At 34.1% G+C, this 27449-nt stretch overlaps 1 protein-coding gene across 2 annotated transcripts in view; it reads right to left on the reverse strand.

Annotated features, from left to right (window-relative positions):
- Positions 1-11521: 11521 nt before the first annotated feature.
- FAM155A (family with sequence similarity 155 member A) overlaps positions 11522-27449 on the reverse strand; it is a 137851-nt gene continuing 121923 nt past the window's right edge. The window contains exons 2-4 of one of the 2 annotated variants that reach the window (XR_002775991.1): positions 14405-14593; positions 13862-13955; positions 11522-11917 (exon numbers count right to left, since the gene is read on the reverse strand). The gene's annotated coding sequence lies outside the window, so the exon portion shown is untranslated. Of the gene's footprint in view, positions 11918-13803; positions 13956-14404; positions 14594-27449 lie in introns of those variants that run through there. The other variant, XR_002775990.1, reaches the window with a different exon arrangement.

Genomic DNA, 27449 nt, shown 5'->3' on the forward strand with positions numbered 1-27449 from the left:
CTTCAACTCTGAGACACAGATTTCTAAGATGAAATACTGTCAATAGCTTCTCAAACAAGTGTGATGCTTTTAACTGACAAGGTATGAAAACACATATAATTTCTATTTTGTTTTCTCTAGTGAACTTTTTAGCTATTGATGAGGAGAGATTTCAGGATACTCAATACTTATTAACAAGCACAGATGTGGGCAGATATATTCAATGCGGTGGGTGCAAAGTTTCTAAATAAAATAACATCCGTACCTCTCTTTGACTAACTGGTGTTAGTGGACCTTAATCCTGCTGGTACCCAAAGGCCCATGGCCTCCTTTGCTGCCTTGTTCTGCTCTTTCTTTTGCATTGTTAGGCCTTCATTTTCAGTTTCCTGGGAGTCTGGGGAACACGCCATATACAGTAGTTACCGCATCTTTCCATTTGGTCAAAAAAAGAGCCCCTTAAAGACACAAACTCTGTTTACCTTTTTTGTTTCTCCAAAATTACTAAAGGTAGGGAAAGGGCATGATGAACCTTGTGGAATATTAATTATCTTTATGCTGTTAATATGTTTTTAAACCACCTGAAATTCTAAAATTTAAACTTGCTTGTATAAGATTTCATGTATATTGTTAATTATCTTTAAAAAGTGATCAACATTGATTATATAGAAAATGAATGTTAGAATTCAAGCACAGAATAACAATAGCTTAAAATAAGAAACGGTCTTTTTTTTTTTTTTTTTTAAAGAACACATTTGTATATTAACTTGGATTCTTGATAAATATGTTCAGATGCAAAGTTTGGAGAGAGAAGCACAGAAAAGACATGACACTATATTACATTCCAAAAGCACATTCTTATTGTATGTGGAGATTAATAAAACATTTATAAATTTCTTTAACTATGTTTCTATTCTTATATGACATGGAAATATACTATTTTTTAAAGGAAAAAACTTTATCTTAGCTGAAAGTAAACTTTATTCCAACAACACTCTCTAAATCTTTAATGAGTTGATGAATTTTTCCATACATGCCAGATTCAAATTAAGGACAACATCGTAGATCGAAGAGGATGACACAAGAAAGTATAGTACAGAAATGCAAATGATTAAATCATCCTGTTGATTAGTTTAACCAGTATATTTGGAGTGTACAGTCTCTGCCAGCTACAGCTTTAGCTAGAAGCTATAACTTTCCCAAGTTATTAATATTCAATATTGAATATATTAGAAAAGGTTCCTTTCTCATAGGCTTAAATTCTAGTTGGAGAGGGGGAAGAGCAGATGACAAACAAATAAACCATAAATACCATTAATGACAGTGCCATGAAGAACATACTACAGGATGGTGTATAAAAAAAGTAACAAGGCAAGAGTGAAGAAGCTGAGGCATGATGAGGCGGGGTGGTAGGGAAAGCCCACTCTGAAATGGTGATGTTTGATCTGACAACTTTATGAAAAGTCGTGAGAATGCGTGGAGGTAGAACATTCCAGTACGTTCTGTCTTTGAGTTGCAAGGTAAAAGCAAATGTGGTGTGTAAGAGAGAAAGCAAAAGAGCCAGTGAGGCTGGGTACAGAGAGGGGAGATTGGAAAGTGGTGGCAGATGACGTGGGAGAGAAGAATAGGGTCCTCCCTGAGGCAGGGCAAACAAGTGTCCTTGCAGGAATCCAGATAGGAGACAGCCATGGCTCGAATAGGTGTGGAAGCATAAGAAGACAAAAAGTTTTGAGAAGACGGCTTCTTGATTTGGAGTGAGGACAAAAAAATGTGAGGTATGAATGACGCGTACTAGGGTCACGAGTATATCGATATCATCATAAGTACATCTTAAATCTGTATAAGATTTGAATATTTATGAAATACATTTACTCCTTTACTCGTCATGACCATCCTATGAGGTAGGTTTTATCATTCCCCTTTCCTTGTCATCCCCTGCAGTTTGCCTGTTCCATGATCATGCAAACTCCCCTTGTCTTAACAATAGTTTTAATAATTTAGCAAGTAAAAGCATTTAACATTTTGTAGTCACAGAACATAAAATGTATTAAATTTCAAGTAATTGTGAACTTCATAATGATAATTATAAATTTCCAATGATATTTTTTCTAAAGATGAAGTAATTACAAAACATTCTACAGAGAAGAGTGATAAAAAATATACAACCTTTTCCTCGCTTTACTTTTATTTTAAATCACTACTGTTATAGCAAACGGGTTTCTTTGTATTTCAAATTTCTTATGCGTGGGACTTATATATATGTGATAAATGTGGATAAATAAGGAACGAATATTACTTTTATAAAGATGTAATCCTTGCTTATTTAGTCCCTACCTCCCGGCCCAGATCTTCCTATAATCCTGTGTTCACATTACCCCAAATGCTATTTAAGACTCATATTTATTTTACTTGACTCAAAAAAAGCAATTTCTTGCAGTTAACCACTATTTCATTTATTTGGCTTCTCTTCTATAATAAATTATAAAGAGATAAGGTTAAATTATAAATTATTTAAAATCTCTGAATCTCCCCATAATAATAACATCAAGAAACTATGTATTTTAATTCTAGATAATGAGTCACATGAGTGAGGAGAATTAACTATAGTGATATGTCTTATATGTTCTTGTTAGATGAGTATGGTGATTTTACCTACTTTTAAAAAAATGAGTTGCATAGAGTCACACTCTCCAATTCTGTAAGCATACTTGCAGATAAAAAATGCTTACTTAGTATAAATATGTCCCATGCAATATTTGGGACATGCTCTTACTAAAAATATATTCATTGTTTGTCTGAAGTTAAAATTGAACTGGATGTTCTGCATTTTTATTTGATAAATCTGGTCATCCTAAGCTATTAAAATTAAAACTATTTAAAATTAAATATAATTAGAAATTCAGATTGTCAGTTGCACTATCCATATGTCAAGTGCTCAATAGTCACACAGAGAATGTGGTTCTGGAGACCTAAGATATTCCATTGTTTCAGAGAAGTTTATTGGACAGCACTGGGAAAAACACCCGAAATTCCCCCCAAAAAGCAAAAATTAAACAAGAAAGAAATATAATTTTAAAAATAACAATCTTCTTCTATGTCCTCTGGTGTAGCATTTTAACATTTTCGAAATAAAACATAAAATACTAGATGCTATTATTGTCAACAATAACAATAATAACGGTTGACAATTTTGAATTGCTTTTTATGTGGCAGATGCTATGCTAAATGTCATAACTACATTGTCATGTCATTTTGATTAAAATCTAATGATACAGGCACTATTATAGTAACAGCGCATTTCATGGCTGTGAAAATTGTGGATTGCATCAGTTCATCCACTTCCCCAAGGCTATGAATTGGTGGCACCAAGCATCACAGCCCAGGAGCCGACACCAGACACTACAATACTTCTCTCCCCTCACATTGCTTAGAATTTAAAAACCTTTCAAACAGGTGTAACGTAGGATTTTACCCCAAGTACTAACAAACTTAACATTAGCAAATTAAATTATATGCTATTTCTGTTAATTTAGATGAGTGGTAAATAATTCCAGAAATACCAGCTATAGAAAAGACTTTTTTTTTTCCTGCCTAAAATTTTCCAGAGAGACACCCAGGAGCAGTGTCAAAGGCAGCATTTCTCTGTGTCATTCTGTAGCTCTTGTCCAGGCAACCTTAGTTCCAAAGGCCGTGGACCTACTGCCAGAGAACTGGGAGGAGCCTGCTCGGGGAATTCAGAGGTTAGAGGCAGAGGTTGGCAGAATGTGGCTCTTGGGTCTGGTGACATAACTGCATTACCTAATGAAAATGTCACCAAAGTGAGGCAGACAAGAGTCTCGAAATGGAGGTCATAGGTGAGGATGATGGTAATGAAGAGAAGCAGAAGGCACATTGTAAATGAACAAGGAGGAAAAAATGACAGAATAAAAAGACTCAGCCCGAAAAGCCTAGAATTTTGTTCTGTTATTGGATTGGGCAAGAAGGTTAATCAGACAGCTTGCTTCCCTGAGGATAATTTCTCTGTAGTCCCCTTGAAAACATCCAGAGAAGAGTCACCCTGCCAGGATTCACAGCAATGCAGGACATCTGCCTGTGCTCTCCAGGAGTCAGATTTTCAATTCACAACTCCCCTCACCCCTACCCCAGGCAGCGCTGTCTCATCTCTTTTTCTGTCTCTTATCCTTGCCCTGCCCTCCCCTCTTCAAGCTAATCTTGCCTTGTCCTCTTTCTCCTTTTTCTCCCATCCTCTGTCTTCCTCAGTCCTACTGCTCACTTTTTATGACAGACAATTTTTTTACATTTGATATAAAGCAATGCTCATCCTTTGACTATTCTTTGTTTTAGGATCTCAGAAAATAATCAAACCAGAATTGAATTTTTGCGGCAGTTTCCTACTATGTGAAATTGAAACTACCTTGGTGCTAGGTTGACAATGAAAATGAACATACCTTGGTTTTATGGACCTTTACCAAAACAGAATTTCAAGGGATGGTCATTTGAGCCTAAACTGGAACTCTAAAAATAATACCGAAAGATTTAATTTTTAAAAATTAGACATGAAAGAGTCATGGCAGTTATTTTAAAAACTGATTTATTTGAAGGGATTTTTGAATTCTCCATGCAGATCTAGAAATGCAAGGGTAATGCAAAGAAAAATACCTTTTCTTCTAGAAAAATTCTTCAGATTCTTGATATATGTAAGTGAACTAAGTCATGGTAACTCAGAAAACATTCTAGATCTGCTTTTCAACTTAGTTTTATTTGCTTCCATTCCCTTTGCAAATTGAAGACAACAATGAAGGTCATATCTAGAATGGTGTATATTTTATCATTGAAGTAATCAAACACCATATCTCCCTGCAGATATAACTAAATCTTAACTTGCACCTTTTTGAAGCAATTATTACTTAAAATTAGCATTTGAGTAGGTAAAAGTTAAGTGAAAAAATTATGCAAAGGAAAGTTTAAGAAAGGAGCTAAGTGTATTATTAATTGCCTTTTGCTATTGTGCTGCCTGATTTAGTATTTGTAGCAAACCTTAAAAGTAAGTCTTGCTATCTCAAGTTTACATATAAAGAATGTGAGCATAGGGAGTTAAAGGAATTATTTCAGGTAAAAAACAAAGAAAAAACTGAACTGAAATTCAATTTCAGTTCTGTTGTGATCCCAAGTCCATTATTGGTCCATTCTATTATGTTAAGACAATCAAAGTTCATGCAATTGAAGTTTCAAATAAGAATATTCACATTGCCATAAAAAGAGACACAGTGCTTCACCAAGAAGGAAAGGATGTAAATTAAGGACTGTCATATTCTTAATATACAGTTCACAGGTTCAACAGCATCTGAAAGTTTCCAGGACTTGATTTCCCCAGGGAGAATTCAATGTAGGACATTCAGAATGGTAGCTTTTAAGTGTGTTTTTCTGAGAAGCTAAAGTGGTTTTGGCATTGTCTCCTGGGGAATTAGTGAGTGATTTAAACTAAAGAAAAAATTCAAAATAAAAGATATTTTGATTAAGTGTAACAGATAAACTGTTTACACTACCAGTGTCATCTTACAACCTCAGAGTAGAGCAGACTAGTAGTGGGGAAAAAAATCACTTGCACAGTCCACCAAATAAGATCAGAACCAACATTTGGAAGCAACGTGGGAGGATGGGATTGATGCCACTCAGAATGGCCTCTTAACCAAAGGATTAAATAATGTAGTTGAAAGGATGAAGAAACAATGAGTGGTCAAAATTTAATTATTCCTTCTACAAACACTTGTGGATAATTTCTAACAATCATGAAGAAGATACACAAACAAGATGATGATAAGAATATAGGTCATTCATGCATTCTTGCTGATATTTGAAAAACCCATTTAGTTTTACCTAAGTCTGAGCCAAGAATTATTATTTGTTATGAGTTGAATTACACTCCCCCAGTAGCCATATGTTGAAGGCCTAATCTTTCATACTTCAGAATGTGCCCTTTTGTGGAAACACAAATACAATTAGATAAATTGAGATGGGATCATTAGAGTTGGGCCCTAATGTCCTTATAAAAGGGCACATTTGGACATAGATGCATGCCCAGGGAGGATGCCATAGAAAGATGAAGGCAGCGATTAGGGTGATGCAGCAGAAACCAAGGAACGCTAAAAATCGCCAGCAACTACTAGAAGTTAGGGGAAAGGCCTGGGATAGCTCCTCCCTCAGCCTTCAGAAAAAACGAACCTGCAGATACCATGACAAACTTCTATGTTCCAGAATTATGAGATCATTTCTGTTGTTTAAGCCACCGACTTTACTGTACTCTGTTGCTGCTCTAGCTGATAAGTATCCCAGAATGCATTTATTATCTTTTTTCTATACAAACTGCATCAGATCATAAAGGTGTGAACACACACACACTTTGCATTTGCAGTCAGAATCAAAGAACATGAAGAGTTCATCCTCCACCGCACGTGAACTGGAGTTCTGATTTTCTTAATAGCACATTTTTTCAAATTCAAACAATGCAGCAACAAATTGACAATGGCATCTTGAAAGAGGCAAGTATCTGAAATCGATTTATACTATATAATTTATTCTCAAATATTGCATATGAATATTATGCTTCCTTGAATGGTTTTTGATGTATTCTACACGTGTAAAAATAGCAAAAACAATATAGAATAAAACAAACATAGGCAAACAGAATCTGGACAGGATTTGGTAAAAACGTATGTTTCTTTAAAAGAATTTTAAAGCACAATACTCTAACTCCTCCATTATTTTGTGGATAAATTGTAGACAGGATAAATGTCATATCGATCTTTTTTATCTTCACCTACAAACATAGTTTTTAGCACATTGTACATATACAATAAATGTTTCTCAAGTCTGTAAAGACAACAAATGAAGCAAAATAAAATCTTATGGACAATTGAGCATGCTACAACATCAGCCATAACTATTTACATTAAAAAGAGACAAGAAAAGATACTAAAATTTACAGGTAATTCACATTATTTAAGTCATCTACCTAATGGTTTTGAACTGTAAAAGTTTAAAAAGCCTAATTCATCTCTCTCTAAATTAGAGTCTAGTGGGAAAGGTTTTGCAGTCATTGCCAATTTTCTACTACCTCCTTTTTACCAACATCCATATGAGATATCTAAATTTATTACATATAAAGTGTAATAATATATTTTCTAAATATTGGTATTGTATAAAAACTGAATTTTTTTATAAAGTAATATATTCGGTATTACATTTTGATACAAATATCAAATGTAGCCAACATAAACTTTTTTTTCACTTAAAATTTCAATTTTCTTGAGAAATCAAATCAAAATTGATTTGGTATTATACAAATCTATCACAGTTTGAAGTAATCTAGAAATCACTTTAATACTGGATATTTATACATTAAAATGTTATACCTGCTAATGAAACCCAGATTATATAATTCTTAATAGTTTCTTCTGAGATCTCAATCAAAATCAATTAAAAATTTGGTAAGGCTAAAGCCAAAGGATTCACTATAAAAGTAAAATGTTTCTCACAAATGTTGACAAAGAACTGTATAACTAACATATTTGAAAATAATCTTAAAATTTGACATATATTAATAGCTATGCCAAACAAACAATGTCTATTTAATATAGAAGTATGGCTAGAAATCTACCCATTCACTATATGACTAAAATGAACTTTAATAAAATTTCTGAATTGATATAGTAAAGAATAGTACATGTCTAGAATAAACAAAACAGGAGAAACATTTTTCAGTAAGAATTGTATGGAATTGCCATTATTTTGTACATGAGGCAAAGTTCTTTTAGAAAGTCATTTTTCTTTTTTTCTTTATAAGGGGAATAAGGCGGAAATTAATTATACCTAGTTCATCAGCTGAATAATTATTGTTTTCTCAATACTTTCTGCCATATTGCTATTCTAATTGCTACTGCCTTTGACCATACGAAGGTAATATGTTTCCCAGAAAAAAAAAGATGACATAAATGTATATATCGGATATAAGACAATTCAATTTCAGAAATGCTAAAATATGACTCTCAGATTTAAGACCCATGGTCTCTCCTAAGTACTGGTCTAGTTTCATACACTATCTCATGGATCCTTGCAAAAATCTCGTTAGGTAAAAATTATCACCTTCACTTGCAGATGAGGAAACTGAGGAGGAAAAGGATCAGATCACACAGATAAGGTCACAGTAGTGGTGATACAAAACATCACTTTATCACATCACCTGACTTCTTTATATTTGACATGAAGAGACAGAACTAGATGAAGAAAGGCTTTTTTGCTGTGAGTAGAATTACTCCATGTAATAACCTGCAGCAGGGAGCAGTACTTGTTAAAAAAATACAGACATGGGACTTTTTCAAACAGATGTTGAAGCTAGAAAGGATTAGGAGATGCTGGAGATACTGTCTCAAATCCTAAGAGCTCAGAAATTGAACTTCTCAGCCTCAATCCTCCTTTTAAAATTGACTGTCAAGTTATCTTTCACTTTCTTCTTCCTCCACATGCTCCTTACTTTTCTACTTTTTTTATGAATTCGCCCTTTTCTGCCTCTCCATTTAATTTTTAATTAGACAATTTGATAAATTAAGCAAAATCAGATTGCATTGTTATTCCAGTCCCCTCCTAATATATTGTTTTATTTAGGAAGCCTATACAATTAAGCCTGACTTTATCAAAAGCATGAAAAAGATGCAATTTTCAACACACTCCCTGGTTCAGTAAGTTTTTCTTGAATAAATTAGTGCCTTTCTATAGTGGAAAATATGAGATATGTTTGCTCATCCATAAATTATTCTTAGTACAAGCCATTATTAGTCATTTTTGAGTCTGGGAGACAACACAGTAGGAAGCACAAGCATGGCTCTATAAAAGTTAAGCTATATATAATTTACATTTCAAAACTTCGAAGCACCGTGCAAATGTTAATCATGATAGACATCCATTTGATAATGGGTGATTCAAAATCTGTTTCCATCTCACAACTGTGAACTTCACACAAATAGAAAGCAGAATGAACATAGACAAAAGAGGGGCATATAATGGACTTGGGATTCAGACACACTTAATTTAAATACCAGCTCCACTACCTACTTAACTAGTTAAGTATATGTAGGCAAAGTACGTCATATCTCCAGGTCTTCAGACTTGCATGTCTGTATGTGTGTGTGTATGTACTCTGAGTGTGTATATATGTGTATATATTATGTATATGCGTGCATATGCTTGTATATACATATATCATGTTATTTCTGTTAGATATATATTTGCATACATATGTATGCACATACATTTGTGTGTATATATATATGTAATACATACAACTAAGATATCAGAAATAATATTATTTCATTGAAATGTTTGGGAATTTAAATTAGATGATTATATAAAACAACTTGTGTTTGTTATGTGAAAAATGCTCAATGAATAGCAGCTATTATTTAATTTTTCTAATTTATATGTTATTTATATTTGGAATCATTTCTATATTCTGCATAGTTTTTATTTTTCTAACTGACCTATATGTTTTTCTAACTGACCTTTATATTTTAGATATTGTGTCTCTGCTTGTATCCTACCGCTACTTGTTTTCTCTCTATATATATATACATTTTTCTCTTCCTTATTTTTCCCCTCCTCTGTAATATTTCCTTCGCCCCAAATTAGCTTTTAGTTTTCTTTCTTAGTATTGGCAAAAATTTGATGTACAATGATCAATAATAAAGGATAAAAAATTTGGCATATTTAGGCAATTATGATGAGTTTTAGAGAATGTCTAAAAAATGATCACATAGATGGTAAGTTACCTGTCTAAAACCATATATCAAAGCTGCAAAAACTAAAAATGGAAATATAAGAACAAATATGCTTAATTTATAAAGTATCTAACACTTCATTAGAATGACTATCTCCAGGACATATATATATATATATATATATATATATATATATATATATATATATATATATATATATATATATATATATATACACATACACACACACACATATATATGTATACACATACATACATAAAAGCCTCCTGGTATATTTTATTATTTCAAGCTACTAAATAATTCTTAATAGCACTGGATTCATTAAGAACATGTTATGTGAAGACACTGATTTACCAAGTATCTCATTTAAATGAAAAACAAATCAAAACAATTCCAAGAACTGGAATTCATGACTTGTGATGAACTTTAACTGGAAATATTAATTTTTAATCTTGCAATCATAGATTAATACAGATAATTTCATTTAGAACTTTATATCTTAATGTAGTGAAAGTTTATTTGTATTGTTCAGTATTGGGCCTTGTTTTTCACTTATAATTACTTTCCTACCTTGAGTATAATCATTTTTCAGGCTTCGGATAAATATTTTTAATTAAAAATCAGTTGCTTCTGCTCTGTCCTGATTATTTTGTTGGTTTTAAAGGTCTTTTATTTACCAAGTAAGCTCCCACCAAAATATATATTAATTAAAAGAAAGGGGGTTGAATTTTTCAGTGTCTATATACAAATGTAAAAGTAGAAGGAATCATTAGCTACAAATTATTAAAAATTGAAGTAGCATTTCAATTGAAACCATTTCCTTGTATTTTATTCTTAACTCTGATTTTTGTCACTTAAACTATTTTGGCCTTCTCTTAGAAAACAACTCCAACCTTCTCTAAACTATCTTTCACATAGCAACAGTTTCAAAAATCTCAAAATATAAAACATGGGGAAAAGTACTCTCCATTTTGATCCCATGCACCCATTTTCCCATGATATACTCTACTAAATGTTTACTTATTTGTTTCATGATTAAAATCGTTCCAAAAACATTTCAAAAATGTAAAATATCATTCTCTGAGCTCAACTGCATATGTAAAATTTCCATCCTTTTTATACAAATAGTATCAACACTCTACACACTGTTCTTGATTTTATGTTTTTTCTTTATTTTTCTTAATAATTTCTTTTGAAAATCTCTACAATTTCAATTCATAAAGACCATCCCCATTCCTTTTTTAAAATAGCAATTACTTACCATTCCATTATATAAACATATCGATAATTTATATAACCAGTCTCTTGATGATAAAATTTTGATCGTTTCTTATTTTTCTTTATTACAAAAAAGGAATGTAATGAATATTCTTAGACGTATAGAATTTCTAAAATTTGCTGGTATGTCCATATTGTTGGTAAAAGTAAGCATATTACATACATTCAGAAGATATTGCCAAATTATCCTCCAAAGGGGCTGTGCCGATATATATATATCTCCAAAAGCAAATACAATCTACTCTTCATTCCTCTACTTCTTATTTTGTGCTTCCGGTTCAGTCAGGGAAAATTCTCTAACTGCTTGCCATAGTACTAACTAATGTCATTTTTCTGTTTGTCAGAGACCATTTCCTCTACCCACAGTTGTCTCCCACTTACTCCTACATAAAACATTATAATACCCCAAATATAAATATAAATATATATAAATGTAAATATATATATATATATTTAAACCAGAATATACTCTCTACTAAAGGTTTACTTATTTGCTTCATGATTAAATCTTTCTAAAAACATTTTAAAAATGTAAGATATCATTCTCTGAGCTCAAGACCACAAATTATCACTCCTCATCCATAGTGATTAAGATTTTTAGTTAGTTAGGTATAGGAGTAGGCAGAATAAGGATTACATTCCTCAAACCTTTTTATAGCTTAGTATGGCCCCGAGTCTAAGAAGATATGAACCAGCTGTAGCCAACTTCTGGATCTTGCCTGCAAAGGGCGGGTGTGTTTGTCCTTTTTCTTCCTGCCATCTGCAATGCTGATACAGTGGTGGTGGACATCTGGGACCATGAGAATTTGGAATGGTAGAACAACAAGATAGAAGGAACCCAGGATCTTCATGACCTCATGGAAAAGTGTTGCCTTAAAAGAATGAATTTTGACAGATAAAAAATAATCTATCTTTCTTAAGTTGTTTGTCATTTCAAGTCTCTGCTACTTATAACTGAACTTATATTGTCGTGAATATGCCTTCCTAAGCATAAGAGGAAACCAATTTTTCATTCAATTAGGAAGTCAATAATTATGGTAAATATTTTATAGAAGTAATGTTAATGTGACCTTTTTTGGTTTGGGGATTTACTGATTTTTGTCTTCCCAAGCAAACAGTAATTAAACCCCATTAAATGAATCTGTCACTACACTGCCAAAAAGAAAAAGAAGCTACTTGGAAAAGGCATACTGTTGATGCATGGATTCTGTTTTGATGGAGAGCAGATAAAACATTACAGAGGGCTCAACCTTCATTAGGAGATGGGTATTTCAGTATATAAAACTCAATTATTCTGAATACCTTGGATAGTTTTCTATTCACAAACGTTTTTCTGAAACGGGCAACTGAAAGATCATGTTCCTCTCTAACCACATTCTTGCTAAGCAAGAACTCCCATGGACCATGTAAATATCTTGTCCTGGTGTGAGGGGAGGGAAAACAGGATGAAAGCACATTAAGAAAATCATCATTGTTTTCCTATGTCCAATTAAAACAGGTGTTAAAGTGTGCCCATTTTAATGGGCTCTCATTGGCTGGGAATGGGAGAGTTCCTAAAACTATGCAGCCATCTGTAGCAAGTGGATAGGAAAATCACAACTGGCTATGAACTATAATTAAAGGCACACAATGACCAATTCAACTGGCCAAATGTTTGTTTAAAACAAATCATACTGCATTATTTACTAAAGCTGTGAAAGAGTAAGTGTATCCATACATATATGGAATTATTGACACTGTGTTAATATTGAGAATTTGGAACTTTGGCATCAGACTGATTTGATTTAAATTATGGTTCTTTCACTTACTATCTGAATGACGTTGGCAAACAGTAAATTTTCTTGACTTTTACTTCTATTCTGTAAAAGTAATGATGTAATAACAATTACTATAATTAATATAGGTAACAGAAAGTTTAAAATATCAGTTTCTATTACAAAGTTTATTATTGCAAGTACCCCCTATCCATCCCTTCTGACTCACCTGTGTTGCTTCTTAGAAGCAATCAGTATCACTCATTGTTATTGTTTCTTGTGGTATTTAAAGTTATAGTTCTAAAAAATTTTTATTAGAAATAATTCTTGAATTATACATTTTAGAAAATTTCTACTCATTTTCCATTATGGTGGATGGATATTCCACCCTCTCAAGCAATATCTTAGTTAAATTATTAATTAGCTTATATATTATATGACTATTTAAATATTATTACTTGCTGAATTCAAACATTGTAATATATTTATTCTTTATACAAATTTTGTTTCCCTTGGAGTTAAGAAATAGCTTGTTCTCAAACAAGAAAAAGCTAAAGGAGTTCATCACGACCAAACCAGTATTACAAAAAAATGTTAAAAGGAAGAGGGAAAAAAGAAGAAAAAAATCAAAAGTAAAAATAATAAAATGGTAATAATTACATACCTATCAATAATAACTTTAAATATAAATGGATTAAATATTCAAATCAAAAGACATAGGATGGGTGAATAGATAAGAAAACAAAACTCATACAAATGCTAACTGCAAACTTCCACTTCAAATGGAAAGACATATACAGACTAATAGTAAAGTGATGGAAAAAAGATATTTCATGCAAATGAAAACAAACAAACAAACAAACAAAAGCTAGAGTAGTAATACTCATACCAGACAAAATAGACTTTAAAACAAAGGCTTTAACAAGAGATAAAGAAGAACATTTCATATACAATAGCCAAGATATGAAAATAACCTGAGTTCACCCATAGATGATTGAATAAAGATGTGATATACATATACAAGAAATATTACTCAGCCATATAAAAAGAATGAAATCTTACCAATTGTGACAGCATGGATGGACCTATAGGGTATTATCCAAAGTGAAATGTCAGAGATAGACAAATACCATATGACTTCACTTATCTGTGCAATCTAAAAAGCAAAATAAATGAACAAACAAAACAGAAACAAACTTATAGATACAGAGAGCAAAATGACATTCGTCAAATATGAGGGGGATTGTGGGGATGGATGAAAAAGGTGAAGGGATTCAGAAGTACAAATAGGTGGTTACAAAATAGTCATGGGGATGTAAAGTACACCATACGGAATATAGTTAATAATGTTGTAATAACTATGTGTGGCGCCGAGTGGGGTACTAGACTTATTGGAGGATCTCTTTATAAGTTATACAAATGTCTAAACACTATGCTGTATATCTGAAACTGAAATAAAATTGAATATCAACTATAATTGAAAAAATATTTTTAAGTAAATACTTGTATCTCTTCATTTACTTTTTTAAACATATCCATTGTGAAAATTCCCCCAAAACACCTGTAAGAGCTCTATTAGTGTAATCTACTCATTTTCAAGCATACCAGATAATGTATAAATTCTGTTTTTGATTTTTTTTTTCTGGAGTCCTTCACCCTGGGACTTTTTGAGCACTGCTCCACAGGGAATATTTCTTTCTTCTCTTCTCTATTAAATCTCCTGTTTCTTAGATGTCATGATTTTTTTTTCCTGGTTTCCTTCATTGTTTTGTGGAGCATAGCTTCTGTATATTCCTGATAAACATTAAAAGGAAGGTAAAAAAAATTTTCTGAGAATTTTACATGTCCAAAAATGTCTTTATTTTTCTCTTACACTTACTGATATTTGGCTAACTATGTAACTCCAGTAGAAATATTTTCCCTTTAAAAATTAAAAGGGATTGTTCTCTGTCTTCTAGCTTCCAGTGTGGCTCTTATGACATTTAATTAAATTTGATATATTTGCATGAGGCTTTTTTTATTTTTTAGTCATCGTTGGTTCTTGATATCATGTTTGACAGTCTGAAATTGCATGGTTGTCTATCTTAGCTAGAGTTTTTCCCCATCTACTGTTCTGCTAGCATTATTATCTTTTTAATCTGAAGATTTATATTTTCAAATTCTGGAATATATTATTGAAATATGTTTTCATTTGATAACATCCCATTTATTTTCCTTTGTTTTCCCTTTCTGATATCCCAAACAGTTAGCTCTAAGAATTTCTGAATTATTTAATCTCATTTACTAATCTTTCCTCTACTATGATCTATTTCTTTCCTTTTCATTGTACTTTTGGGAAAATTCTCTGAACTTGTGACTAGAATTTTTCTGTTAATATTTTTCAGAGATTATGTTTCCAATTTCCAAGAGTTCTTTTTCAGTTCTCTGACAATTTATTTTATGTATTATCCTATTCTTATCTCTTAATGCAGCAGCATTTATCCTGAGTTAGTTGTATTTGCTGTGGGCTCCCAGATTTTAGTGCCAGTAAGTCTTTTGTTTGGGATTATTGGGTTTATCCATGGACAAATTTTATCACCTCCAGCTTTGGGAAATATTTTGCATGACTACAGGCATTCTCAGGTAAAATGTAAAGAGGGCAGTGACCCCACCATTCAGTGTGTAGAATGTGACACTGATTGTGTTTTTATTTCTAAACTCTAGAATTGAGATGCCCTGACCGAGCCCCAATTTCTCTGGCTCATTTATTCTAGACAATAAACAGAGAGAGAAGAGAAGAAGAGGAGAAAGAATGCTCCCTGGTTGTTTAGGTCCCTCCCTGTTAGTCTAATTAACATGTAAAAAGACTTTCAACCAGTCTTTTCTATTATCAATCTTATGCCTGGCCTATATAACTCACGTAAATTGGTTCTTCCCATATTCTGACCTCCTTGTCTATGGTATGTGCTCAGCTTTGAAGATATTCTTTTCTTTAAACTTTATATCAGCCATATGGAAGAGGTGTATATTCCTTTTATTGACAAGTAAAAAGAGGAATTCCCAAAATCAAGACACTATAAAATGGTGGTGGTGAGACCCAACCCCAGCTCTGTCCAACGAAGAAGTTTATGCTATTAATCTCTATGTGTACCACCTCCCTAATAAAGTGTAGAGCAGATGTGCCTTGCTATAACGTGTTCCTATGTATGTTGTGGTCACTGCTGTTATTTTTTTTTTTTTTAAAGAAACTTGAATTTAAATAAATCCATACCCACTATAGTTAGCTCCAGGAAAGTGCACATGAGACGCGCTTGCAACATAGAATACACTTGCTTTTGCAATATTGGCAGATTATGTAGTTTAAGACAATGAGTTGCAGAAAGTTCATGTGCCAAGTCTACAAGATGATAGCAGTGTGTGTATATGTGTGTGTGTGTGTATGCACACATCCATATGTATATGCATATATACATATGCATATGTGTATATTTACAGTTTTAATCCAAATTGGGCCATGCTTACACAGTGATGCATATGTATAAAACAATGCTGAATTTGGCACTGATCATAATTGGAGTGGTATCAAACATAAGCAAAACACTAGTTTAGAAAGAAACAAAGTGAGAAAGTAATATAATTGTCCTTACAATTTCTTCCAAATCCAAGGCTCTAACATTAAGGGAAAAAACATGATTGAATTAGTTATCATCCTCTGCTAAGGATAAATGGAAACAATGATGCCTTTCAGCATAAGAAAACATAGATGCTTTAATGAAAATTCTTATATGAAACTTGGGAGGCTTTTTAAAATTATTTTTTTATTATTTTTCCATTGAGAGCTTGTATTTGGTCATAGATTCATAGTGGTGAGAAAGAAGGTGGCTAGTTATTGTTCCAGCTGATACATACTGCGGATATGTGAGGGAGGGAGGGAGAGGGGAAGGCTCTTCAGTGCTGCAGTGGCTAAAACACTGAAGGAGCTGTCAAAAGCTTAACTCAACAGGGAGTCTGAGTTTTAACTCTAACGACACCAATGAACATAGGCATCTGGAAAAATGACAAGTTATTCAGTTTAAGGACACAGTCTAAAAATCTTGCTAAACTGCAGAGAAAGAGAAAGCTGGATCTCTGCAGTATTCTGGAACAATAGGATTCAATCTTTAGTGGCAATGAAATGCCTGAAAAAATGCTTTCTCTCTATTCTCTATGTAGGAGGGAAAGTCAAATTTTTAGTCAGAAATGTAGCCAGAACTCTGCTCATTTCCAGACATTATAAATTTCTTCTTTCATCCTATATTTCCTTTTCTAGGAATGCATTATGTGTCAAGTATGAGAACAAGCAGCTCTGTAAGACAAATTACATTGGCAGTTATTTCATTAAGCTTAATAAAGGTTCGTATTATACTTAGATTTCTTATGTGCATTCCTTTGAAGTGGATGAGTTTTATCCTGAAAAGATTTCATTGTCATATTTATTTCTTTACGTCTATTGCCCCACCTCCCAGAGATTTTCTTAATGCAAATTTAAATTTAACATTTAATGCAATCTATTTCATTTGGTAACTTGAAAGCAGGATTAGACCCAAGCAAAACAGTGTCATCCAGAAAAACAAATGAATGATTTTTTTTAATGGAGGGAATATAATAAAAGTGCTATCAGACATAAGCAAACCACTGGCTTAGAAATGCCCACAGGGAACAGGTTGTACTGGTATGAGTTGTGTCCTCAAGTTGGTTCAATGATTGGATATACTGATAGTCTTCAATTCTCTGACTTTAAACTTCCTAACCTAAAACATCAACAGGAAAATGTTTCTCTCTTAATAGTTTTATTTAATTAGTAGTTGAATGTAGTTGTTTAATTGTTTAACATACATGGGGAAAGATTTTTGTCCTGTTGTATTTAAATTAAGTGCATTCATATGAATATTTTGTCACTTGACCATTCAAATAGGCTGAAGTCTAATATTCTGGCAAAATTTAATTTCCTTGCTTTCTTGAATCATAAAAGTGATGCATCTGATGCCATTGATAAAGAGATGCAACCAGATGTTATGTATAATAGGGCTTTGTCATTATTTGTGGTCGCTTCATTTCGGAATCCCCTTTCAACATTTGAGAAACCACCCTCACCACTGAATTGAAAATTTCAAGGACTCACTTTCCCCTCCTGCCCCATAGCCAGTACAAAGGCATAGGACTTTGGCTCTGCCTACCACAAGCATTCATTCCCTGCTTTAAACAAGAAGCTAAAGATGCAAAGTGAGAAGGAATACACAGAACCAGTTCCAGTGAGGGTTTGCAATAGCAGCACTGCCCACTGTCACAGAGATAGTTATGGTGGCATCTTCATCTCGCTAGATATTTGGGGGATGGACTGCGTTGTCCATAGCTGTATAGCTTTCCAGCTGGGTTAGCTGCCTTTCCTAGAGTTTCCGTTAGCTACCTAATAGCCTTAAATGCAATTTACTTTTATGTTTAAACTAGCCATGTAATTGACTGATGTCTGTTGCTTACAGATAAGAACTTTGACTGGAACCCTGCTTTCTGTTTGCTCTAATTTTTCACCTTGGAAACTTTTAGATCAAGAAGACACAATGACCCCTGATTTTGGAAATGCATGTTATTCTAATACAAATAATTATAATCTTCCTCTCAACAGTTTATATGGATACATGCGTTTTCTGGATGGCATCAAAGAAAGGATGAAAAAGGTCAATTTGCTGCCATCTAGAAAAAGCTTATATGAATTTTTTATATCAAGATAATGATGGAAACCTTTAAAAGTCATGATAAAATTTGCTTCTAGGGAACAGTCTACCCTTAGGTAAAAATATATTGCTTTCATTTTTCTCCATTACGTCTGGAATCAGGGTACTCTTCTTGCTGAGGAAAAAGAATGATTCTTATTTGAGATAACAACTACCCCTTAAAGTCACTATCTCTCGTTTGGCTGTCGGTCTATTTTATGAATACTCTCTCCGTTATTCTGAAACAGTCTCTATCTCTAACATATGCATAGTCAAGAACATTGCTATAGCAGACACCATATAAGATGTTGAAGGGAAGAAAGATAACTAAGTCATAGTCTTTGTCTTCAAGAATCTTATAGTATAATCTCAAGAGTAGGCTTAGTATCTAATACTAAGTATTTAATATTAATAATATTGATAAAAGACACAATTTAATTATCTTAAAAGTGATATATGTCAGATGTCTTTCTGGTTACCAGGCAAGGTGTGCTCTGCAATAAGAATGGGGATAATTCATGACATTCTCTGTCAGGCCTCCAGATCAAATGAATCTGAAAGCTTTCAACTCTGACTGCATGCTAAACTAGCAGCTCTCTGACCACAAATATACTTCTTATGTGTAACTTATACTGGAAAAGAGACAGTCTAGATTTCAAATGTACCACTGTAGTCTCCTCTAGAGTAAAATCCTTTTGAAAATTCTGGTCTATTCATCAGTCTTTTGGTTCCCATGAGTCAGCAGCTAGAATTGGATTGATAGCCTTAACACACATATGGAGTTTAAAAACTTGTCTAAGCCATTTCACCTTTTAAGAAGCTCAGACTAAACATTTTTAACAACTTTTTCCTTACTCCATTTAAAATAATTACATTATATGACAATCCCAACCAGGTATTGGTGGCATGCTATGGCATATCTCAACACACTCAAGGTCTATTCTATAGGAGTAAGTCCAAATCATAGAACATATCTAAGAGTTTTCACAAGACGTCAGATGTGATTGAAAAGGACTGAATGTACGTAAAAGCATCTGTATCCCTGCTGGGTATCTATTCCCTGTTCGAAGAGTTGGCAACACTTGATCATTAAACAGCCACAAAATTTCAAACCCCCCAGGCTGTCTCATTCTTGATAAACATTCTTATTTGATTAATATCACCATATCACCATAAACCCCATTGCATTAACCTTTGATCATTATCACTGGCATCAGCACCATCGCCATCAATATAGCTTAGCATTTTCATTTATCCAAAGGCAGAGATTTTTAAAGCCCAAAAGGAATCTACAGCAAATCCAAAGTTCTAGATTACGACTCTCTTTCAACTATCTTTTTAAAAAATATTTGTCTAATCTCTTAAACAATGAAAAATTGTGGCTCTTGCCCTCAAAAGGAACATAAGTTTAGTGCTGTCCAATAGAACTTTCTGCAACAATAAAAATATTTTATATCCGCACGGTCCAATATGGAAGCCACTACCCACATACATGAGTGCCTGAAATGTGGTTGGCAGATCTGAGAAAATAAATTTTTATTTTATTTTATTCTAATTAATTTAATTTTAATTTTAAATAGCTAAAAATGGTCATTGGCTGCTATATTGGACAATGCAGGTTTAGTGGATGATAATGAGGTAATTTTAGCTAATAAGGTAATTTTAGAGAGGGTCACAAAATATTTCTTATTATATTACTTCCCACTCTTTCAACATTTGTTATTTAGGATTAAAACAATATGATTATTTTACAAATTTCCTTTTCATGATGAAATAATTAGAATGCTACCATCAGAAAATGAAGAAATAGTTTTTTCCCATTCATTAATTCTATTTGGTTTTAGATATAAAATTATAGAAGAGACATTTATAAATGTATATAGAGTCCTTATTATTAATATGATGCATGTTCTTGTGATGATAGCTTCATTGAGATTCAGTAATTTGGTCAAATTAGGTAGGCATAAGCATCCAAAGACAAGGAGATGGGTAAGATATTAGTTATCCCAAGATACTTTGCAGACAATCCACGTCTGATTTTTTATATATATATAAATTTAAGTTTATGACATCAATATGGTTCTTCACAAGTCACCATGGATATTCCCTTCTGGCATCTATTTTTTGTGGAATAGTAGTATATAAAAAAAGATTGTTTTAGTTGCCATGTCTTCGTGGGTCTTATTTCCTTGGGAATGATGAAATCTGCATGTTAGTAATTATTTTATGCAAGACCATCTCAAATGACACTTATTTATTCAATATTTCCTTTATCCCTCCAAATAATGTGATTTATCCTTCTGCTGAAATGCTCAGTAACTTACTACTCACAGGCATATGTTATAGTAATGATATATTTACCTTTTTTCCACACTACATTAAAAGCAACTTAAAAGAAGCTATATCTTGCACAGCATTGTGTTATCTACATGAACTAAAAGAGTGCCCTTCTTTCAGCAAAAATTCCAGAATGTGTATGGAATTGAATTATGTATTATATTGTGATACTATACTAAACTTATAACTCTTGTAGTTATAGTGTGAAATGTATGTATTCAAGAAGAAAAAAAACAGTCCGTTGAATAAGTACTTAGGAAAATGTCCATGAATATGTTACCAAATGCTTTCCTTTTCATCACAGAGTTATCTGTGTTCCATAAGGGTTTGTATGGTGGCTCTTGTAAAAAGAAATATCTTACTAATCTATGACAAACCCTAGGGTGTTCAGCTGGACTGCCAAACAGCATTCTCGAGAGCACTTCTAAATACTGCTTCCTGTAGAAACATACAGGCGGACAGGCTAAAAGAGCATGTTTCTGCTAAAACCATGGATCTTATTTTTTATTCCCAGTTAATAGGAAACATGTGCTTGAAAACAACAGAGAATTTCTAATAAAAACAATATTTTAAGTCTGCTGCTTGAAATAAAAATATATTGATATGAGATGATTTTAGATTGTTTTTAAATCAAGAGAAACATATTTTTATACATACTACCTAAAAGCACTTAAGAAGTCCCCAGCCAAAATACACGGATAAGGTCCTAATTACAGCAATCCCTTCCATGCCAAAAAAAAAAAAATCCTTTGAACTGTCACCTTAATTAAATTACCTTAATCCACACATACTTTAATTAAGTTATCTTTTAATCCTACAATAAGCACATGCTACAAATTATGCCTCAATCTGATAATAAGTATCTAAAAAAAAAAAAAAAGTTCAAATGGGCTGGTGAATCCATTTAACCCAGATATTTGTATTTGATTTGGAAAATTTTCAATATCTGTATTCTTTCTTTTTCTGCTCTCCCTCAGAAGAGATATCAAGCAGTGACATTCCCAAAAAGGATTAAAAAACCAGAAGGAACAAACCCTAAACAAACAAACAGATGGCAATAACAGTAATAAAGCAGAGACCGGGGTAATACACAGCCTAAAAAATATGTTACATATGAGCCGTAAACACAAACTAAGTTCAGAGATCCTGAATTAATCTAAGATCCAGGATGATACACTGAGGCCTTGAGAGCCACAGAAATTAATTTGAAGGTTCTTTAAGATTTGTAAGTAGAAGAGACAACACAGAGTGATACAGATGTAGAAAAGCAGAAATGTAAAATACAAAGCATCTTCCACAGCCCCAGCTTCATTTCAGGGAGAATGAATCTTGCCAGATGGTGGACGGCTATACTTGTAATTTTACTGTGGCATGTGCTAGAAGGATAAAAAAAAAAAAAAAAAAAAAATTAAAGCACTGAAAATGTCACGCAGTGTGAAAGACTGGTATGAAAAGGTATCGAGCTGTCTTTCAGCAGACAGTCTACAAAAGCTTTTCAAATTGTTGCCTCATAACAGCTGCAGTGGTTTGATTCCTTAAATTCAAAAGACTTTCTCTTGTATGCTATCAAAGACGGAAGCTGACTTCCTAACCCACAAACCAAACAAACACTGAGTCTTGAGGTCCATCCCGACTTCGTTTCCATCTGGGGATGGCTCTTGTCCAGTGTGTTAAGCAGGCGCTGAGGTGTGAGCTCTCGCCTCCGCTCCAGAGCAGAGCACTAAGAGCCACAGCGTCCCTGCAGCTGCAACAAGGCCTTCCTGACCCAAATCTGCTGGTCAGGCTGCGGTCACATAAAGGACAGCCACCGCAAGGCAGCATCTAATAATGTTCCTTAGAATGGCACTCTTAAATGTATCTTTTAAATTTGATTATATTCTTCTAATTTCCCTATTTCTTCAGAAAACAGAGCATTTCAAATATTGAGTGTCTTTTGAGGGAAATGAATGCAAATAAATATGTTTTACTCTGTCAGAGCACAATGATATAATTGGTTGTTGTTCCTTTCTTAATTTATTACATGATGTTTTCCCTCTTTATTCTCTTTTAAAGATTCTGATATTTTTCTATTGAATATAATGATATAAACTTATAATGACAAGGGTGATGTTTATTGCTTGTAAACTGCATGCTAAACATTTGCCAAGTGCCTTAATAAATGATCACATGTAATGCTCAAAGTGGGATTGCATGGTAGACAGTTTTCTGCATTATACATAGATAAGGAAACAGAGGGTTAAAGAGATTAAATACATCGTCTGAGATCACACCACTAGATTTAAGAGAGGGCAGTATTCTGGTGTTCTAATCATTGTGCTATCATAATCTTACCTCTGTTAGTCAGCTTAGTCCCTGATTACTCAGAAAACAACATAGAATTGAAAGAAGAGCCTGAGTTTAAGTTGACCAGCATATACAGTTTGTGTAGTATACATTTACCGGTAATTTTTCTATATCATCATTTTAAAGACTGGGTCACAGGACAGCAGGAGCCAATACTTTAATCATTCCTAATGCACAATGTTAGCCTTGCATGGTAAGAGACAAGATCACAAGTTAAAAAATAATAATAATTGTATAATGGGCAGTATACTATATGGACTAAAGGAGAGAAGTGTTTTTAAACAATTAAGTGAAGAGAATAAAAATCAAGATACAGGGAGAAATAGGACAGGATACAGGAAAAGACCTCATATTTGCAGTCAGAAGCTCTAGGCAAGGGCCCTGTTTTAGCTTTTACTACCACTGGGGCTTAGCACAAGTTACTTCGACTCTGTGGATTTAAGTTGACTTCATTTCATGTGATGAACAGATTATCATTAAAACCTCTTGCAGCTTTTAATTCAGTGATTACCAACTTTAATGCGAAGAATCCATTTCATGGCCAACATTCCATTTATCATTGATCATGAGATATGATAATTAGAGCATATGTGAAAAGCTCAGAATCGACAAGGTCCCAAGTTCTCCTTCAGAACCCTCTGGCTGGCTCCTTCCCTTAGCTTCTTCCCACCATGACAGCAGACACCTCGCCCTAAATTATTTTTGCTTCACAGTTTGGGAAGCTTCTTAATCTGAACAGAACATCTATCTCTTTCATATATTCATTTTCTGCTTTGATATTCTGAGCTTATCTCTTATGAGTTTGATATAGATGTATCTGTATCAATATTATTTCCTACTCTAAATTCCAAGAATGCGGGGACTGTGTCCATGGCAACATTTTTGCTTATGGTTTTTGTGCTTGAAAGAGTTTCATATTATGAAATGTCTCAAAAATTAACCAAATTCTTCGATAAAGAGCAGTTCTACTCCAAGCACAGGCCATAGACAGTTATGGTCCATAACAAGGAAAGTATAGAAATTGAGAGAGTTTTGAAACTTTTTATAACAATTTGATAATGCGTGGCATTCCTGTGCATGATTCAGAAAGTTACATTGTTGAACAAGGTATCCTCTGGGGTGTTTCCAGACTCAGTAATGAGCTGTGTGTGAAGTAAGCTTTGTACAGTCACATGGAGACCACTCTGGGTTATCATGCAAAACGAAAAAGTGAGTCCTTCAGCAAAGGCATATTGCAAAGCACTGCTCTATAGCATGCATTTCTGCCATGGCGGCCTCTAGTGTCTTTTGCTCAATGCTGTGGTTGGCCACAGTTGGCTGGATTAGCAGCGAGTGACTTTTTCTGATGTTTTTAAATGAAATCAAAATCTCAAAAGTTCGGGATAACAGGGCCTCCTTCAAGGGGACAGAAATTTTTTTCCTGTAATTATAAAAATAATTCCAAAGAAAAAATAAAAGGGTATGTGAAGAATATGGCATGCTAGCTGTTTTTCTCTGACTTTGCTTTATCAAAGTTTGCCAAGTTCAATGTGTGGAACACAGTTAACTTTGGGAAGCTAAAAGACTGATGATACCTGTAAAAATTAAGGTGTCCATCTCTCAGGTAGTAATTCAAACCCATTTATGTCACCCTTCGAGGCAACACTAATATCTGGGTTGCCTTATCAATGCTTCCATCAAGACCATTCAGATGTTCTCAAAGGCGTCAGACACATTTGCACTTCTTAGCTGGAGTTATTACCAAGGATAAAAGGGTGCTGAAAGGTTCAAAATTCATCCACCGGAGTCTTTGCATTTGAAAAAGAACTTTCAATCACTCCAGAACAGTACTCCCTGATTTTAGCCAGATATAAAATTCACCCAGGGGAAAAGAGCCACAGTATATTATATTTCGCTGCACCATATTTCCCTCCTCCATCCTCACTGCAAAGGCTTTATCAATGTTCAATGTTGAGGACAGGAGAGAGGGCAACTTGATTACTTTTCCCTCCCAATTCCATGCTCAGTACATCCAGGGCCACAGCTGGATATAGGAGAGAAAATCTGCACTTAAGTTACAGACAAGTTGTTTGGGCAACCCACCTTCTCTTTACTTCTCGTACAAGCAGGTGACACATTCTGAAAGTTTTACATGCCGTTATGCTGGAAATACCTCTTTCCCAAAAGTGGATAGGCAGTAGCCAGCTTAGCTAGAGACAGGAGAGGTGACTATATTTAAACACAAATTTATTTTCAGATGAAATTTCTTGAATGGCTAATAAGATTTTATATGAGTCACATGCATCATCGGATAGTGTGGTGAATGTTAAGTTTGATAGGAAGAGGTCAAATATCAGATATCAGCTCTTTTACTGACAGTTTTGAGTGGAAGAGTGGAGTTGTGAAGAGACACTCATTTTTATACTTATTGTGACTGTTTTAATGGCAAAGCAGGTTCTGGAAAGAGAAGAGGGTCCAGGCTTACTCCAAATAAAAAGGTTGAAATTGAAAGCATCAAAATCACTGAATCTGAGAGTCAGGAATGAAGCTTAAAAATCATCTACTCCAGCTGCTTATCTGTGCTGGAAACGGCTACAGTGTCCTCGGCAGGCGTCCTCGAAGCTCACCCACAATTGCTCACATCTACCATATTGGTGCACCCTTCGGTTGGGTTCAGTTCTTCGCTATGTGTGCAAATAAGATTTTCCTGTACCCTCCGCTCCTTAATTCTAGTTATATCCACTGGGACCAAATATCAACAAAATCCCTCTCCTAACTGACAACCATATAGATATTTGAAGCAGTCTGCCTTGCTCTCTAGAGTCAATCCAATATATTCTTAATCTACAAAATCCCCAAGTGCAGTGTCCTGATCAACAGTATGAGCATCACCTTGGAACTTATGAGAAATGCAAAATCTCAGGTCTCACCATGAAACTACTGAGTCAGAAACTCTGGAGCTGAAGGCCAGCAAGTGCTTGTTTAACAAACTCTGGGTGATTATGGTGCACACTGAAGTTTGAGAAGTGAGCTAGAAATTCCTTAAAAGGAAGAAGAGAAGCTGGGAATCCTGTGAGGGAGCCGAATGTGTTTGTCAAGGTAGCTGGGGGATATTGAATAAGAAAGCTCTGCCCGGTGCCCAAGCCACTGCAGTTATAACCAAAATGTGACAAGGATGGGTGGGCTGAATCCAGACAGACAAGGACTGCTTCTCCAAAAGAAAACAAGGTTTTATCTTCTGCCTTTATCACTTCTCGAATTGTTAAAAGCAAGGGAGGGTGGTGAAATGATACCCTCCATGCTTTCATCTCTTTCTTTCTATCTCAAATCTCCAATCACGACTGTTAGTGTTCAAATTAAATGAGATAAATTACATAGGGTACCCAGCCCCTGGCAGGTGCTCAGTAAATGATATTCTCGTAATCACTTTTCAGGTTACCAATTTTCTTTTTCTCTCCTCCACAAACATTTTGGAAGAGCTATTATTTCTATTTCTTCATATCTATTCTCTGTAACTACTTGAAATCTGGCAGCTGTCTACAGATGTTACCAATAACCTCTTGGTTTTGGAATTAGCAGAGTTCGTTGAATTTTCTAATATTTAATCCTGTTGAGCCCTTTAATCTCTGTGAAATGTTCTCTTAGCTGTTTCAACACAGCTTTGTCCTGTTTGTCCACTGCTCCCACAATTGTCCTGTAATTATGCCTAAAGTCTCTTTTTTTCTATCTCCCGCAAGTGTAAGCATTCACCATTCTGCCCTAATTGCCTCTTTTTCAGTGGTATGATCACGCTTACCACTTGGACCATCACTTTTTAAAGAAAGTTCCAAAGTTTATTTATCCTATCCCGATCCATTTCTCAGCTCCAAATCCACATTTCTACCTGCCTACTAGATGTCTGTACTAGATGTTCCAGCAAACACAGACTAACATAATTTAAATCCAGCTCCTCATCTCTTTGCACCTTCGACTGAATTCCCCTCTTCTGAACAACTCCCATGGCTGGTAATAGAACGTTTTCTGGGGATCCAGGCTTGAAGAACATTTTCCCAATATCTACTCACGGACTTTTGCCCCACTCAGCTCTTCATCGCCTCCAAACCAAACTAATAAGATGTCTCCCTAGGGGCATGTTCCGGGCCTTCCCTTGCCCAAATTCACTGCACGACCGATTTCCCTGAATACAGCAGCATCGTGTCGCTCTCCTGCTCCTCAGTGAGCACTAGCAACACTCCCTTTGCTCCCGTCTCTCTTCGTTTGAA

This window comes from Pteropus vampyrus, unplaced genomic scaffold (genome assembly GCF_000151845.1).
Source record: "Pteropus vampyrus isolate Shadow unplaced genomic scaffold, Pvam_2.0 Scaffold236, whole genome shotgun sequence".
NCBI lineage: Eukaryota > Metazoa > Chordata > Mammalia > Chiroptera > Pteropodidae > Pteropus > Pteropus vampyrus.